This window comes from Balaenoptera acutorostrata, chromosome 4 (assembly GCF_949987535.1).
Source record: "Balaenoptera acutorostrata chromosome 4, mBalAcu1.1, whole genome shotgun sequence".
Classification (NCBI taxonomy): domain Eukaryota; kingdom Metazoa; phylum Chordata; class Mammalia; order Artiodactyla; family Balaenopteridae; genus Balaenoptera; species Balaenoptera acutorostrata.
The window spans coordinates 55,975,346-55,993,242 of record NC_080067.1 but is presented as its reverse complement, the minus strand read 5'-3'; the positions used below and the strand labels follow the sequence as shown (position 1 = coordinate 55,993,242).

Genomic DNA, 17,897 nt, shown 5'->3' with positions numbered 1-17,897 from the left:
ATTGTTTGTATAGGTGGTGTTAATTTTGTAACAAATCTTTATGTATAGAAAACAAAAAGGAAATACAGCAAAATGTTAATAATGGGTGTGTGTGGAGGGGGAGACTAAAGGTAATTTTAATTAAAAAAATTATTTTCTGTAGTCTCCAAAACCTTGTATTTTTGTAAATTATAAATGTAAAAATTATAAAATGGGCATATATTACTTTTATACTGAGAAGAAAAGATAAAAATTGAAGAGGATTTAGAATACCACTTGTGTGATAAAAATGTCAAATATGTATCCAGATGGATATATAACAGGATTCCATAGTCGTTTTTTTCTTGACATCTCTGAAGATATGCAAGATTTGGAAAAACAACCACCAACCATCAGCAAATCTCTCAGGACAACAGAAATAATCACATACAGAATCATACTACATATAAAACTTATATTTGACAGTCCATAGCTTAAGTTTATCTCTAAACAACATATGGTCTTTTTCTATGTTATTCCTCTAGCTCAGGGAAGCAGAAATTCAATTACTGTGAGGGCACTTAAATAATTTTATTTCTTATTATAGTTAATAGAAAAACCTATTGCCAAATGTTTTAACGATGACACTTCGAATTTGGGATGCAATTTTATAGCCTGCTGGTTCTCAATCAAAAGTGTTATAATTTCTAAAGACAAGCTTGTAAGAGTGCATTACTTGTGTGTATAATACTTATCAAATCACCTGTGACTAATAAAACTTGAGAAATAAGGGGAGGAAAGGGTATTCAGCCTTTTGGTAACATGCTTGCCTTACACTTGCCAAAGTCCTCTTAGGCAATACTCTGCTTGCTCAGAGGGCCATGTGTTTAACTGTAAAATTCTGTATCATAGGATTCAAAAGACATCAATCATTTCTGTCAACAAGGAAAGAGTGAAGGCAGTGTGACTCTTCTATCATTAGGAAAACATGTGCTCAAGAGGGAAAAATGTAGTCCAGGGAGAGCTGAGCAACTATAGGTTACAGGAAAACAGAGTTCCAGACTACAGTATAATTTCACTTCTCCTCCCCTACTTTGGACTGGACTATTATATTTTTCACTTCATGTAGTTCCACGTGTGCAGTAAGACATTATGTAACTCAGCCAGTCTCGGCCGCGCAGTATCCACTAAATGCTTTAAAGAAGCCATCATTATTAACAGTTTGGGGTATGTGGAGGCAATAACTTCCTTTGGCTTTGGCAGAAAGCAACACTGTGTAATGAGGTTAGGGTGGCCTATATTCAAAACTATATTCCAAAATGGCTGCTAGTCAAGCCACATGACAACTGATTCTTTTTTTTTCTTAAGACTTTGTTCTAAGTGGACATCAAAATCGCTGTATTTGGACAGTTCAGTGGGTGGAATGGGAAATTTTCCATGTTTTACTCCTGGTTTATTATTTTATACCAAGATTCCTGAATTATACCCAGCTTGAGTTTCAAAGACATCAAGACACAAATTCTAGTCTCCTACGTTCTTGACTGGGTGACCTTAGGCTGGTTACTTCACTTTTCTGAGTCTCAGTTTCCTTTGCTTGTACATTAGTGATAACACCTACCGCCAGGGAGTTGATAGAAGCCTTATGGATGACATCAACAAAGCTCCTACTTCTTAATTGCGTCACCCCAGGCAAGTTATTACACTTTTTGGCTCTTCTCCCCTACTTGTAAAATAGACCAATTCTGGCTACCAGCTGCGATAGAGAAGGATAAGATAATCTAGGCAAAGCTCCTACAACAGTGTCTGGGCCCTTGGAGGCTCAAGAGTACCTGAAAAATAAAAATGCTAGTGAACGTTCCCTAGGTTAATGCGGTTGAGTTCTGAAACTCTGGGAGAAGAGAGAATCAGAAATAGGGACCAGGAGAGAGGCCCAGCGGCCGGAGACCTCCTGCCCAGAGATGGCGGCCAGCTTGCGCCGCGACGCACCCGGACCGACACCGCCTCGCCCCACCCCTCCGGGGCCAGCGCGAATCCCGGCGCCGAGTTCCGGGCGACGGCGCGGTCCCCACTCAGGCCCTCCTTCCTTACCCCCTCCCCTGCCTCCAGCGGTGCCAGCTGCGCCCGAGCCCCGAGAATTCGCCGCCAGCGCGCAGGTTCCCGCGGCCGGCCGCCCTCGCCCCACAGGTAGGAGCCGCGCCGCGGCTGGGGCGCGCAGAGCTCCCGCGGGAGCCGGTTTCCGGTGCGCTCGCGCTCCGTCCCTCCTCCCGCCGGCCCCGGGCAGCTGGCCGCTCCCCGCCCAACTTGGACGGAACCTTGGCAGTGGCGCCGGCGGCGGACGCCAGCTCCGTGCGGCCTCGCGGGAGCGGCCTCCCTGGCAGCCTCCGGGGTCCTCCTGTGCACGCCTTCGTCCCGGGTTCCTGCAGAGTCGATGCTGACAACTTCGGCGCTCACTTTTGCCGGGGCGGGCGGCTGTCAGGCGCGCGGAGCCGCGCTGGCTCCGGGCCGAAGTTGGGGGCGTCCTCTGCAGGATGTGCCCAGCTCCCTCGCCGCGGGGGCCCCCAGTACAGTGTGTCCGGTGACCCCAGGTCATCTTGCGCGCCCGAGGGTTCGCGTGCGCTATGGGATGACCGGGATGGCGGGCGCGATGGGACCAGCATCCCGGACCAACCAGGAAGTGCTGCGTTCCGAGGCTTGGAGCCCAGCCCGCCAGATGCACGGTCCTGGGCGTGTGGCCACACAGCTGCCCGCTGCGGCGCCCACGAAGTGATGACGCCGGGGTCGGGCAGGGCAAGGTGGGGGGCAAGGAGCTGGGCGAGTGTGAAGGGACTTGTTTTTCTCGCTCCAGCTCCAGGTATGTGGGACTTAGGTCTCAGATCCAAGAGCGTGGTGCTCCAAGCCTTGAATAGGATTTTGTTAAGCCCTTCAGAACTACCCTTGTAGAATCAGTCCAGAGCTACCGCCACGCCTATATTTGCTCCTTCTCCTAGTCTCCGATTATTGCCTTCTTTACTTCCTCTGTGAAGTACTAAACGCAGGTAGATTCTTACTGACCATAAGGGTTTCTGCATTTGATTATCGCTAGGTTTTTCCCCAGAATGAGGAGTTCCCTTAACTTTATCTGCCAGGCCTGCCTGTTGCAGTTTAGATCGCCCTTTGAGTGCTTTCTCAGGGCTTTGGGGAGACCAGGTATCCAGAGACCTCTGTGCTGTGTTAAATGGCCAGTTAAGGTGGTGCAGTGAAAGTGTAAAGAATGGAAAGAATCTACAGCTTGAACTATTAACAGACTCCACAATTACACACTGCCTATTTGAATAAGAATTTCTTAAATTTTTAATAGTATTAAATGTTTTGTGATAACATACATACAAGTGAATTGTACACAGGCTTTTAGCTTGAATTTGTACACAGCCTTTAAATGTTGTTTGAGGATCTTTTCACTAATTGTCTGAGCTCCCAGCCTGTCTTCTCAGGATCTAGTATAATTCACAATCAATATAAAAAGTGTGAATAGTTAAGGCTTTGAGGAAAGTGTGTCTTTACCATGTTTGTCCCTGATGTCAGAATATTTGTGAACCATGGCGAGAAGTGCTGTGTAACACTCATTTAGGCTTGTTGATGCACTTAAAACTAGGTCGTGGGGGACCCTGCTCCTTAGAAGGTGTCTGATTACTAAATGTGTGTTTCTTAATTGAAAATCATTTGTTATAAATTTCATTTACCTTTAAGTCTTACAGGGTTTTTTTTTAGTTATTTTATTTCACTTTATTTTTATTGTGCTAAGATACACATAACATAAAATTTGTCATTTTAACTTTTTTTTTTAAAATAAATTTATTTATTTATTCTTGGTTGCATTGGGTCTTCATTGCTGCGCATGGGCCGTCTCAGTTGTGGAGAGCGGGGTCCACTCTTCACTGCGGTGGCTTCTCCTGTTGCGGAGCACAGACTCTAGGCACACGGGCTCGGCAGTTGTGGCTCGCGGGCACCAGAGTGCAGTCTCAGCGGTTGTGACGCAGGGGCCCAGCTGCTCCACGACATGTGGGATCTCCCCAGACCAGGGCTCGAACCCGTGTCCCCTGCGTTGGCAGGTGGATTCCTAACCACTGCGCCACCAGAGAAGTCCTCATTTTAACTATTTTTTGGTATACTGTTCAGTGTCATTAAGTATTTTTATATTATTGTGTTACCATCACCACTATCCCTCCACAAAACCCTTTTCATTTTTTTTAGGGTTTTAATAACATTTTAATGATAATGATTGTAATGCAAGCTTTAGTTTTCTCACTAAGCAAAGTTTGAATTCCTTCTCATAGCTTTAGAGAAATTCACTTTTAAAGAAGAAAATTGAAAAGCTGTAGCCAGACTGTGTTTAGTAAATCTTACCTCCATCAGGAAAGGTCTAATACATTACTCTATGAGGATAAACTCGTGAGCTATTTAAATTTGTGTGTAAAGGTACTGTGAGGTTTAGCTATTAAGTGGGAGAAACAGGTAAGGGAGTTTTTGGTTTTGTTTTGATTTTGGTTTTTTTTGGCCACACCGGGCAGCTTGTGGGATCTTAGTTTCCGGACCAGGGATTGAATCCACACCCTGGGCAGTGAAAGCTCTGAGTCTTAACCACTGGACCACCAGGGAATTCCCTGGAGTTATTGTTGATAGTTTCCTCTCCTTAACCTCTAACAGAAAAATGAAATACTTTTGTCTCCTTAGCAGTGCAGTAGCATGTTTCTGAATTATGCTTGAGCTCAGGTTGTGGCAGCCTTTTAGTAACTAAAAGGAGTTTGCTTTTTTTTTTAATGTTCTTTTTTTAATATAAATAAATTTATTTATTTAATTTTGGCTGAGTTGGGTCTTCGTTGCTGCGCTCGGGCTTTCTCTAGTTGTGGTGAGCGGGGGCTACTCGTCGTTGAGGTGCTCGGGCTTCTCGTTGCTGTGGCTTCTCTTGTTTTGGAGCTTGGGCTCTAGGCGTGCGGGCTTCAGTAGTTGTGGCATGCAGGCTCAGTAGTTGTGGCTCGTGAACTCAGTAGTTGTGACTCGTGGGCTCTAGAGCGCAGGCTCAGTAGATGTGGCGCACGGGCTTAGTTGCTCTGCGGCATGTGGGATCTTCCCAGACCAGGGATCAAACCTGTGTCCCCTGCATTGGCAGGTGGATTCTTAACCACTGCGCCACCAGGGAAGTCCCCTAAAAGGAGTTTTGATCAAGCTAGCTGCTAGGTGTAGCAGTTTCTTTTCCACTCTAGGTGTTTTTAAAGATTGATGCCAGAGGACCCAGCACATAAGATATGGCCCTTTAAACTCTTAGTTTGAGTCATTGTGTCTGCGAGAGAAGCTGTAGCTGTGCGAGGCCTGGTTTTATGTTTATAATCCTTTAAGTCTTAGCACCACAAAATAAAATGTATTCTCCCACCAGGGTGTGGGTAAGTGTTTTTGCAGGGTTAAAATGAGAAACTTGTAACCTAAATTTCCCATAAGCCTGTGACATTGCTGATTAGAAAAGGAGTGGTACAAATCATATCTCATGCTGCAGTGGAAATGCCTTCCAATGTGTTAGTTTCCCTAAATTCACAGTGCAGTGTAAAATCTGGATCTCAGATGTTTTAGTGCTGGGTTTTTAAACAACAGTATATGGATATGTAAGTGTTTCATACTGTCACAGTTATTTTTTTCCTTTGTGTTGTGAAAGTTGCTTAATTTTTGAATTTATTGAACAAACATTCTGGGACAGAATAACATGATTTGCTTATTTAATCAACACTTAAAGGTGCTTACTGCGCGCTAGGTACTATTCTAAGCGTTTTACAAACATGAGTACATTTTATTCTCAAAACAACCCTGTGAAGTAGGTAATAGTCCTACCATCCCCATTTTATAGATGAGATAATTTGAGGCACAGCGAGATTATACAATTAGCCCATGGCAGAGCTGGGGTTCCATCCCAGGCATCCTGAACCCAGGGTTTTGGCACTGCTGTCTCATCAGAAAAATATAACCCGAGAGTCCACCCTCCTAACAGATGAACTTTTTTCATATTGTTATATTCCTATCTTGTCCTTGTCCTCAGAGATAAATAATTTGACATAATTGCAATCAAAGTACAACCCAGAGAATCAGTTCAATGCCCTTATTTTTCAGTAGAGGAAATTAAAGTGGAGTGTGGTTATGTCCAGCTCTGTGAGCACTGGGGCAGGGTCCTGGAGACTTTCTACTGGTCTCCTTGCCTCTTGATTGTAAGGAGTTTGGGACAGGGATCCTGAGAGGGCCTGGGGCGGCCAAGGTGTGTATTTTGGTAGGGGGCAGTATTTGCCAGTCGGGGGGAAACGCTTCAACATTTTAATAATCATTATGACCATTCCAGAGCTAATCTGCTAAATAAAGTCCTGGGCTATGTTCCGGGCAGATGGGGCAGAAGCTTGTGGCCGACTGTGGGTCCTGGAAAGTCTTGCTGCTCAGGGCTTCAGAACCCCGGATTCTTTCCCCAGCTGCTGGGGATGCCTACCTATGACCTCAGGCTCCCCTCTGGATGAGAGGAATCTTTTATCCTGTACTCAATCATTTTTTGAGCTTTCTGGATCTAGAGTTGGGAACCTTTTGAAAGCCTCTGACGCACAAAAGAAAATGAGCCAAGAGCAACATGGAAATAAAAATAACTTTGTTTGGTGGGCTCTTTTGTTGAGAGAGGGAGAGACTTCTAAGGGCATAAACTGACAAACTTTGTATTAAGGACAGGAAAATCAAAGTTCAATATTCAACAGTGATTTTTTTCAAAGTAGTCTTTTGCAGAGAGTAACTACATTTGGATGAAGGAGAATAAGGAATAAACATGGGAAAGGGAAGGTGGTGCAGAGGGAGAGAGGAGCCAGCACCGGGGAAGAGAGGGTGCTGAAACCTTTGTCAGCTCTTTACACAAGCCCGGGCTTCCATGTGGTTCCTCTTAGCAGTGCCCTTTGAAATGTCAAATGTAGTTGAGAATTATCTTTCCTTTGGTTTATCTTGAAGTGATTATTTATTATTTTTTTTTGAGGTTACATAGATTTATAACGTTATGTAAGTTTCATGTGTACAACAGTATATTTCTACTTCTGTATACACTACAGTCACCAAAATTTCGTTTCCATCTGTCTCCATAGAGTTGACCTCCTTTACCCATTTCATCCTCCCCCACCAAAGCCTGGCCCTTCCCCTCTGGCAACCACTGCTCTGTTCTCTGTATCTACGTGTTTGGTTTGCTTTGGTAGGTTTGTTCTCTTTTTTTGCTCTTTTGTTTGTTTTTTTTATATTCCACAAATGAGTGAAATCATATAGTATTTGTTTTTCTCCGACTTATTTCACTTAGCATAATACCCTCAAGGTCCATTTATATTGTGCAAATGGTGAGATTTCATCTTTTTTATGGCTGAGTTATATTCTATTGTATATACCACATCTTTTTTATCCATTCATTCATTGATGGGCACTTTGGTTGTTTTCATATCTTGGCTATTATAAATAATGCTACAATGAACATAGGGTGCATATATCTTTTTTAATTAGTGTTTTGTATTCTTTGGATAAATACCCATAAATGGGAGAGCTGGATCATATGGTAGTTAGTTCTAGTCTTAATTTTTTGAGGAACCTCCACACTGTTTTCCAAAGTGGCTGCACCAATTTACAGTCCCACCAAAAGTGCACTGAGGGTTCCCTTTTCTCCACATCTTCACCAACACTTGTTATTTCTTGCCTTTTTGATAATAGCCATTCTAACAGGCATGAGGTGATATCTCATTGTGGTTTTGATTTGGATTTCCCTAATAATTAGTGATGTTGAACATCTTTTCATGTGCCTGTTGGCCATCTATATGTCTTCTTGGAAAAATGTTTATTCATCTCCTCTGCTCATTTTTAAACTGGGTCGTTTGTTTTTTTGTTGTTAAGTTATATGTGTTCTTTATATATTTTGAATATTAACCCCATATTGAATATATGATTTGCAAATATCTTCTCCCATTTAGTAGGTTGTCTTTTTGTTTTGTTGATGGCTTCCTTTGCTGTTCAGAAGCTTTTTGGTTTGATGTAGTCCCACTTGTTTATTTTTGCTTTTGTTGCCCTTGCCTGAGGAGACATATCCTGACAGATATAGCTAAGACCATTGTCAAAGAGCATACTGCCTATGTTTTTTTTCTAGGAGTTTTACAGTTTCAGGTCTCACATTCAGGTCTTTATCTTGAAGTGATCTTAGTGTTGCTTAAAACTATTGCTAATCAACAAAGCATGTGGACAAGGAGATACCAGGGAACTTTTAGCCCCTGCTTAGGATCTTCATACCAACCTAGTCTGTTTTTGTTTACACTAGTTTTATATGAATGAATTTTACATATAGCGTGATATTAGAATCACTGGGTTTGCAATTATTTTATCACCCATCTTCCTTGTGAGAGGTCACAGACTGTGTTTTTTGCCACTGTCCATTGTAGTGTTCAATAAGTGTGAGCAGAATCAAAGGGTGCATTTAAAGGATAAAGCAAGATGGTGTGATTCATTATTCAAAATATGTAAATATTTCCCGAAAAGAAGGTTTTTATAGTGAATGTTTTACTTATTTATTTGTTCTGCTGTGCCATTTACCCATTTTTAGAAATAAATTTACAGATGTGGAGTGGACAGTCTGTGGCATTTTGAATTAGCAGCTGTACTCATTTTATTGTCCTTTTCCTGCAGTGTTTTCTACCTAAATTCTGATGAAAGAGTCCTTTGAAATAAGGATATTGGGGAGGTAGCAGTGGACTGAGATGCAGGTTCCAGAATCCTATTATCCTAAGGAAAAAAAAAAATCACCTGATAGGATATTGTAGATGCTAAATATTTCAAAGCTAGGAACACAGAGCAAAGCTTTTTAACCCTAACCCTCACCTCACCACAGTCCCAACCCCAAGCTGCCAGTGTGTTGGCTGGAAATGCAGGGTGATGAGACAGTGACAAAGCAAAGCGGGTCTTGTAAAGCAAGTAAGGTTAATAACAGTAAGACACAGTTGAGCCCCACAGGTTCCTCACTAGAAGGAATAATGACCACAGACCTTATCCTAGGAGCCAGAGAGCTAGGATTCAGATCCTGAGGACTCTAGCACCATGTAGCCTGAGCCAAGTAACAAAAAAATCCCCTATACCTATCTGTAGAATTGGGATAAAAATAGTACCTCGGCTTCCCTGGTGGCGCAGTGGTTGAGAATCTGCCTGCCAATGCAGGGGACACGGGTTCGAGCCCTGGTCTGGGAGGATCCCGCGTGCCGCGGAGCAACTAGGCCCGTGAGCCACAACTACTGAGCCTGTGCGTCTGGAGCCTCTGCTCCGCAACAAGAGAGGCCACGATGGTGAGAGGCCCGCGCACCGCGATGAAGAGTGGCCCCCGCTTGCCGCAACTAGAGGAAGTCCTCGCACAGAAACGAAGACCCAACACAGCCAAAAAATAAAAAATAAAAATAATTAATTAAAAATAAATAGTACCTATCTCATAGGATTATTGTGAGGACTACAGGAAACGATGCCTGTAAAGCATTTAGCGTAGAGCCTGGAACATAGAAATGATGCAATAAATGTTAGGTTCCCCTCTTTCACATCGCCCTCCCTGCTCCACCCCAAACCCAGCAGGAGTGACATCCATAAATAACCAAGCAAACTGGAATCACTGCTGGAGGAGACATGGAGGTGGGGCCCTATGGGAATATGGACGAGGGAGAAATTAATTTTTCCCAGGAGGAATCCTTGAGTGAGAATGGCATTCCATGAGACCCCAGTAATGAGAAGTAGAAGGAAGACTTCTGGCAGCAGAGCTGGTTACAACTTGGGAGAATGGACTGTATGCCGTTGACAATCATACTTTTTGGGTATGTGTTTTGACATTAGGTAGAAAATTTGATTTTTCTTAATTTATAAGCATAGGATGGCATTTAGTAGGTGAAGCAGGATTCATCGCTCTTAACCAAGGAGCATCTGTATAGAGGTGTATTTTTTTTTTTTAAAGAGATGCTTCCCATTTAGTTTTTTTTTTTTAAACTAATTTATTTATTTATTTATTTATTTTTGGCTGTGTTGGGTCTTCGTTTCTGTGCGAGGGCTTTCTCTAGTTGTGGCAAGAGGGGGCCACTCCTCATCGCGGTGCGCGGGCCTCTCACTGTCGCGGCCTCTCTTGTTGCGGAGCACAGGCTCCAGACGCGCAGGCTCAGCAGTTGTGGCTCACGGGCCCAGTTGCTCCGCGGCATGCGGGATCCTCCCAGACCAGGGCTCGAACCCGTGTCCCCTGCATTGGCAGGCAGATTCTCAATCCCTGCGCCACCAGGGAAGCCCCGAGGTGTATTTTTAAAATGTATTTAGAATTGAGAATAGAGTGTACTCTCAAGCTAAGAGTGAACTAGCTTGTGCTGTGTTGGAAACATATCCCTCCCATCACGTTCTTTAGCTTCACATTAGATTGGAGGAGGGCATCGCTGGCACCACCAGCTTTATTGGGGCGTGGGTAACACATATCTGCACGATCATGGATGGACGTGTAGACTGTGTGTCAATAACCTAGACCAGCAGTTTTCACACTTGAAGAAAAACATTGTCGTTACTGTTCCCCGCCCTGCCCCCAAGAGCTGCTTTTCTGAATGAGCTCTTGTGTGAAATCCCAGTACGTAAAACACCCCAAACACAGCCATTCTTGACGATTCCTAGACGGGGCCAGTGAGCCAGCTGCTTCCTCCCATCCCCCTCCCTGCCCACCTCCTGGCACCAGCTGCCCCTCAGCAGCTGGAACCGTGGGGCTCCTAGCAGCAGATGTGAAGGCTGTACCTTGATTGTAGGGAAGAGAAGACTAAGACCTGAAGAGGGAAAGGAAAGGAAAGGCAGCGGACTGTTTTTTTTAAAAGCTTTTGCCAGTGGTACGCTGCAACTGGCTCATGCTGAGAGCTGGTTTTAAATTTTCAGGAATTTCATGAGCCAATGTTAAACATGACATTATGAAACATCATATAGCCTAAGTTTAGGTTTTAAACTTACACTGAATACATGATATTGAAAACAAAGGTAATGTCTCCTGAATTTGGAGATGTGGTTGGAGGGAAAGGAATACACCTAGTTACACAACGTTCTTAACTGTATTTTCCTATTAGCTGGTACAGTTTTGGTTTCATATATATATTTTTTTATTTCAGCTGCATTCACTTTATTTTTTTTCTTCCCAACTTGTATAAGATTTTTTTCTTTTTCTTGTTTAATTGCATTAAATATGACATCTATAATGGCATTGAATATAAGTGGTAATAGCTGACAATCTTGTTTCATTCCTATGCCTAGGAGAATACTTTCAAATTCTCCATAAATGATATAAGCTATACATTTTTTAGATAATCTTTGTTAGACTATAAAATTTTACTTCCCTTTTTCTTTTAAAATAATTTTTAAAATTATGAATGGACACTGAGTTATACCAAATGCTTTTACTGCACTCACTTCAATCCTTGATTCTATTCGTTTGTAGACATAGGATTCTTCAGACTCAACTTTCCCCTCCAGGACAAGCTTGCCCTCTCCTCACTCCCAACCACAGTCATTCTAAGGTCTGGCTAAACAGAATCACCTGGGAACTTATTTAAATTCAGATTCCCAGGTTCTGTCACATACCTACTAAACTGGGATTCTTGGGGTGGGGGAGACTCAGTGCAGTATATAGTAAGTTCCCTTGGGATTTTGACGATCCTCCCGTGCACCTGCTTGGTGCTTGTGGGCCCTTGCTGCCCAGCCCTGGGGCCTCATGTGCCCTGTATAGTATCAAGTCATTTGGGCTGCTGGGCCCTGGCCACATTGCACAGGAGTCTTGATTTTTATGTCTGGCCTCAAATTCTCTTCCTGTGAAACAGCTTTCAGAGGCTGCCTCTTTGCCCCATGAACCTCTTTCTCAGATGAGGGCCTGATTCCCCGCACTCAGTTCTTTTGGGGCCTAGCTTCCCAGCTAAGGACACAGCTCTGCGTGGTGCTTGGAGACTAGCAGGGCAGTCGGCTGTGCTGGGTTTATTTCCACGTTGGCCTCAGATTTCACCTTTCTGAACTACAGTTGCCCATCTCTGGGGATTGTCAGGAGGTTTTTATTTCTGGAACACACCAACCTGGTTCCATTTTAGGGCCTTTGCATTGTGCCGTTCCCTCTGCCAGGAACACCCTTCTCCCAAGTCTTTGCATGGCTTGCATCTCTTGGACATTTGGGTCAGTGACAAAAAGTTCAAACGTTACCTGTCTGGCAAGTCTTTCCCGACCATCAAATCTGCCTCCCCGATCCGTCCGTATTACCTCGCCCACAGCCTCATCATCCTAGCATTTTACCATGGGTGATTTTCACCCCAGCGCTTATCACTATGAATTTTTCTTCATGTCTTGTTTTCTTAAATATTGAGTTTCCTACATAAGAACATAAGCTCCATGAGAGCTGGGATTTGCCTGGCATGTAGTGGGTGCTCACTAATTACTTGTAAAATGAATGCCTCTCCAAACTGCTACATAAGTAATGTGATGTTAGTGTGAACCCTGGGTTCCCAAGTGATTCATCTGTTTTCGTAATAGTTCTTTCCTGACTCCACAGATGTTACTTTCATGACAGTGATTCATTGCTGCGATATTACTGCCATTTGGAACAATGGCCACTCTCAACTGATGGGAAACAAAATCTGTAGCTCTCTGTGTGAATGTTAACTTTCATTTGCAGAGAGCGTGCAAGGGCTTGATTCAGCTGTACCCGTTTGTCCTGTGGGTGATTAATCTGTGATAAAATGGATCAGTTAAACATGAAAGTAGTATAAAAATAAACCTGATCGATTTTCGGAATCTCCTGTTTCCCTCCTTTTTTGAGTTCTACCGGAGGTGGTGTTTGGGTGGGGTGATGGGGGTGAGGGGGAGGGTGCACCACTCTGTAAGACTCCAGGAGGCCAGAAGGGCATGTTGGAGAGATTTGTCCTGTCTGATCTCACAGGGAACAGACTTGACTAATGGGGAAGTAATTTTTGCAGATCTGTGGCCAAGAAAGGCCAGAAGGGCTGGCAGTGAAAGCCATCACCTTGTGTTTGCAATGGTGCCGCTCATGCTGGTGCTGGTGAGTTTGTCAGCAGAGTGTTTTGATGCCAACAGAGTGCTCAGCATGCGCTTGTGGGGCTAAGATGGGGTTCCCACATAGAGCTCGTGGTCTAATACAGTCAGCTGAAGTCATGCAGCTCAGTGCTGCTAGGCTGCCTGAAATGGGCTGGTGTTTTGTAATGGTAACTTGTCCCAGTTTTTCATGATAGTGATTTCAAACTGCTCTGGGTTTCAGAGGGGCAAGCTAGGATTGGAGCAGCGGGTGGGGTCAGAGATATTTATTTTTTTTAAAATATTTATTTATTTATTTATTTATTTGGCTGATCCGGGTCTCATTTGTGGCACTCGAGATCTTCAGTTGCGGCATGAGGGATCTTTTAGTTGCGGTATGCATGCGGGCTCTAGTTCCCTGACTAGGGATCGAACCCGGACCGGCTGCATTGGGAGTGTGGAGTCTTAACCACTGGACCACGAGGGAAGTCCCTAGGGTCAGAGATATAGAGAGCAGGGCTCTGGAGCTTCTCTGAACTCCACTTTTAATAAAAGCATCTCATTAAAAAAACATGATTTCGTATATTTACCTTTTTAAAAATAAACTTTTTGTTTAAGGTTTATAGAAAAGTTGCAAAGATGGTATACAGGGTAAACTATGGTTTCCTATCTTACTAACAGCTTACACTGGGATGGCACATTTGTTATAATTAAAGAACCAATACTAATGCATTATTATTAAAGTCCATACTTTATTCAGATTTCCTCAGTTTTCTCTAATGTCCTTTTTCTATTCCAGGATCCCATCCAGGATACCATGTTACATTTAGTTGTCATGTCTCCTTAGGCTCCTCTGGGCTTTGACACTTTCTCAGATTTTCCATGTTTTTGATGACCTTGACTGTTTAAAGGGGTACTGGTTAGGTACCCCATAGGTATCACGTAGAATGTCCCTCAATTAGAATTTTCATGATGTTTTTCTCATGAATAGACTGGGGTTATGAGTTTTGAGAGGAAGACCACAGAGGTGGTCTCATCACATCATGTCAAGAGTACACACCAACAGCATGACTTATCACTGGTGATGTTGACTTTGATCACCTGGCTGAGGGAGTGTTTGGAAGGTTCCTCCACTGTGAAGGTACTCTTTCCCCCCCCCTCAATACTGTACTCTTTGGAAGGAGGTCACTCCACACAGCCCACGCTATTGAGATGGCTAGTTCTGCTCAACTTCTTCGGTAGGGACAAGCAGCTGCATAAATGATTTGGAATTCTTCTGCATGGCAGATTTGTCTTTTCATCCCCACTTGTTTATTTATTCAATTATGTATATATATCGTATGGACTCGTGGATATTTATCTTAAACTGTGGGTTATAATCTAGTACCATGTTATTTACTTATATTTGGCTTTTTAAAGATTCTATTCAAACAAAAACATTCTGCTGTTTTAAAATGTTAAAAAAATATTGTTCATATATATATAGTTATATATATAGTTTTCTATATAATGTTATTATATGTAATAGCTATTTATATAAAAATAAATATACATATATTTATCTTTCCCTCTATTTTTCTTTTAAATATCCTATTTATGCATTTATTTATTGGGGGCAATAAAATACAAATTACCACTTAGGATTTAATCATTTCATTTTCATTATTTTTTGCAGGAGTGAAATTAAGATATAAATATTTATGTTTTTTGGGGAGTGGTAGAGGTCAAAGGCATTTCTTCCCCCCAAAGTGTACTGAGTTTGCACTCAGTTCTTTGAATTACTTCTGAGATCACCTATATGGCGATTTACACTCATCTGTCTTCCTAAAACTCCTTAGGAAGTATAATAACATACAGGGATTTAGGAATAATTTTTGTCCTTTTCTTCTTCAGATTTTTCTTAAATAGAAACTTTGAAAAAGCTACTCAAGGTACTATTCTTCTCACTGCTGGAAAAATGGTAGATTTGTTACAGGAATCCCCCCCATCAGTCTTCTATGCCTTCTGTTTTCTACAACCAATCTCCTATGTGCAGTTTTTTTCTCTACTAAAGCATATAATTTAATAAACTGTATGTAAACTTGTATCTCACCTTTTTTTTTTGGAATTTTTGAATTTTATCTTATTTATTTTTTTGTACAGCAGGTTCTTATTAGTTATCCATTCTATACATATTAGTGTATACATGTCAATCCCAATCTCCCAATTCAGCACACCACCATCCCCACCCCCCCGCCACTTTCCCCCCTTGGTGTCCATACGTTTGTTCTCTACATCTGTGTCTCAATTTCTGCCCTGCAAACTGGTTCATCTGTACCATTTTTCTAGGTTCCACATATATGCATTAATATATGATATTTTTCTCTTTTTGACTTACTTCACTCTGTATGACAGTCTCTAGATTCATCCACATCTCTACAAATGACCCAATTTCATTCCTTTTTATGGCTGAGTAATATTCCATTGTATGTATGTACCATATCTTCTTTATCCATTCGTCTGTCAATGGGCATTTAGGTTGCTTCCACGTCCTGGGTATTGTAAATAGTGCTGCAGTGAACATTGGGATGCGTGTGTCTTTTTGAATTATGGTTTTCTCTGGGTGTATGCCCAGTAGTTGGATAGCTGAATCATATGGTAATTCTATTTTTAGTTTTTTAAGGAACCTCCATACTGTTCTCCATATTGGCTGTATCAATTTACATTCCCACCAACAGTGCAAGAGGGTTCCCTTTGCTCCACATCCTCTCCAGTATTTGTTGTTTGTAGATTTTCTGATGATGCCCATTCTAACTGGTATGAGGTGATACCTCATTGTAGTTTTGATTTGCATTTCTCTAATAACTAGTGATGTTGAGCAGCTTTTCATGTGCTTCTTGGCCATCTGTATGTCTTCTATGGAGAAATGTCTATTTAGGTCTTCTGCCCATTTTTGGATTGGGTTGTTTGTTTTTTTAATATTGAGCTGCATGAGCTGTTTATATATTTTGGAGATAAATCTTTTGTCCGTTGATTCGTTTGCAAATATTTTCTCCCATTCTCAGGGTTGTCTTTTCATCTTGTTTGTAGTTTCCTTTGCTTTGCAAAAACTTTTAAGTTTCATTAGGTCCCATTTGTTTATTTCTGTTTTTATTTCCATTACTCTAGGAGGTGGATCAAAAAATATCTTGCTGTGATTTATGTCAAAGAGTGTTCTTCCTATGTTTTCCTCTAAGAGTTTTATAGTGTCCGGTCTTCATTTAGGTCTCTAATCCATTTTGAGTTTATTTTTGTGTATGGTGTTAGGGAGTGTTCTCATTTCATTCTTTTACAAGTAGCTGTCCAGTTTTCCCAGCACCACTTATTGAAGAGACTCTATTCTCCATTGTATATCCTTGCCTGCTTTGTCATGGATTAGTTGACCATTGGTGTGTGGGTTTATCTCTGGGCTTTCTATCCTGTTCCATTGATCTATATTTCTGTTTTTGTGCCAGTACCGTATTGTCTTGATTACTGCAGCTTTGTAGTATAGTTTGAAGTCAGGGAGTCTGATTCCTCCAGCTCCATTTTTTTCCTCAAGACTGCTTTGGTTATTCGGGGTCTTTTGTGTCTCCATACAAATTTTAAGATTTTTTGTTCTACTTCCGTAAAAAATGCCATTAGTAATTTGATAGGGATTGCATTGAATCTATAGATTGCTTTGGGTACTGTAGTCATTTTCACAATATTGATTCTTCCAATCCAAGAACATGTTATATCACTCCATCTGTTGGTATCATCTTTAATTTCTTTCATCAGTGTCTTATAGTTTTCTGCATACAGGTCTTTTGTCTCCCTAGGTAGGTTTATTACTAGGTATTTTATTCTTTTTGTTGCAATGGTAAATGGGAGTGTTTCCTTAATTTCACTTTCAGATTTTTCATCATTAGTGTATAGGAATGCAAGAGATTTCTGTGCATTAATTTTGTATCCTGCTACTTTACCAAATTCATTGATTAGCTCTAGTAGTTTTCTGGTGGCATCTTTAGAATTCTGTATGTATAGTATCATGTCATCTGCAAACAGTGACACTTTTACTTCCTCTTTTCCAATTTGTATTCCTTTTATTTCTTTTTCTTCTCAGGTTGCCGTGGTTAAGACTTCCAAAACTATGTTGAATAATAGTGATGAGAGTGGACATCCTTGTCTTGTTCCTGATCTTAGAGGAAATGCTTTCAGTTTTTCACCATTGAGACTGATGTTTGCTGTGGGTTTGTCATATATGGCCTTTATTATGTTGAGGTAGGTTCCCTCTACGCCCACTTTCTGGAGAGTTTTTATCATAAATGGGTGTTAAATTTTGTCGAAAGCTTTTTCTGCATCTATTGAGATGATCACATGATTTTTCTTCTTCAATTTGTTAATATGGTGGATCACATTTATTGATTTGCATATATTGAAGAATCCTTGCATCCCTGGGATAAATCCCACTTGATCATGGTGTATGATCCTTTTAATGTGTTGTTGGATTCTGTTTGCTAGTATTTTGTTGAGGATTTTTGCATCTTTATTCATCAGTGATATTGGTTGGTAATTTTCTTTTTTTGTAGTATCTTTGTCTGGTTTTGGTGTCAGGGTGATGGTGGCCTCATAGAATGAGTTTGGGAGTGTTTCTTCCTCTGCAATTTTTTGGAAGTGTTTGAGAAGGATGGGTGTTAGCTCTTCTCTAAATGTTTGATAGAAATCACCTGTGAAGACATCTGGTCCTGGAGTTTTGTTTGTTGGAAGATTTTTAATCACAGTTTCAATTTCATTACTTGTGATTGGTCTGTTCATATTTTCTATTTCTTCCTGGTTCAGTCTCGGCAGGTTGTGCATTTCTAAGAATTTGTCCATTTCTTCCAGGTTGTCCA

The 17,897-nt window shown here is 41.7% G+C and overlaps 1 protein-coding gene across 4 annotated transcripts in view; it reads left to right on the top strand.

Moving 5' to 3' along the window:
- Nucleotides 1-2,008: 2,008 nt before the first annotated feature.
- PLD1 (phospholipase D1) overlaps nt 2,009-17,897 on the top strand; it is a 212,236-nt gene continuing 196,347 nt past the window's right edge. For 3 of the 4 annotated variants that reach the window (XM_057545299.1, XM_057545298.1, XM_057545297.1), the window contains exon 1: nt 2,009-2,142. The gene's annotated coding sequence lies outside the window, so the exon portion shown is untranslated. Of the gene's footprint in view, nt 2,143-17,174; nt 17,287-17,897 lie in introns of those variants that run through there. The other variant, XM_057545305.1, reaches the window with a different exon arrangement.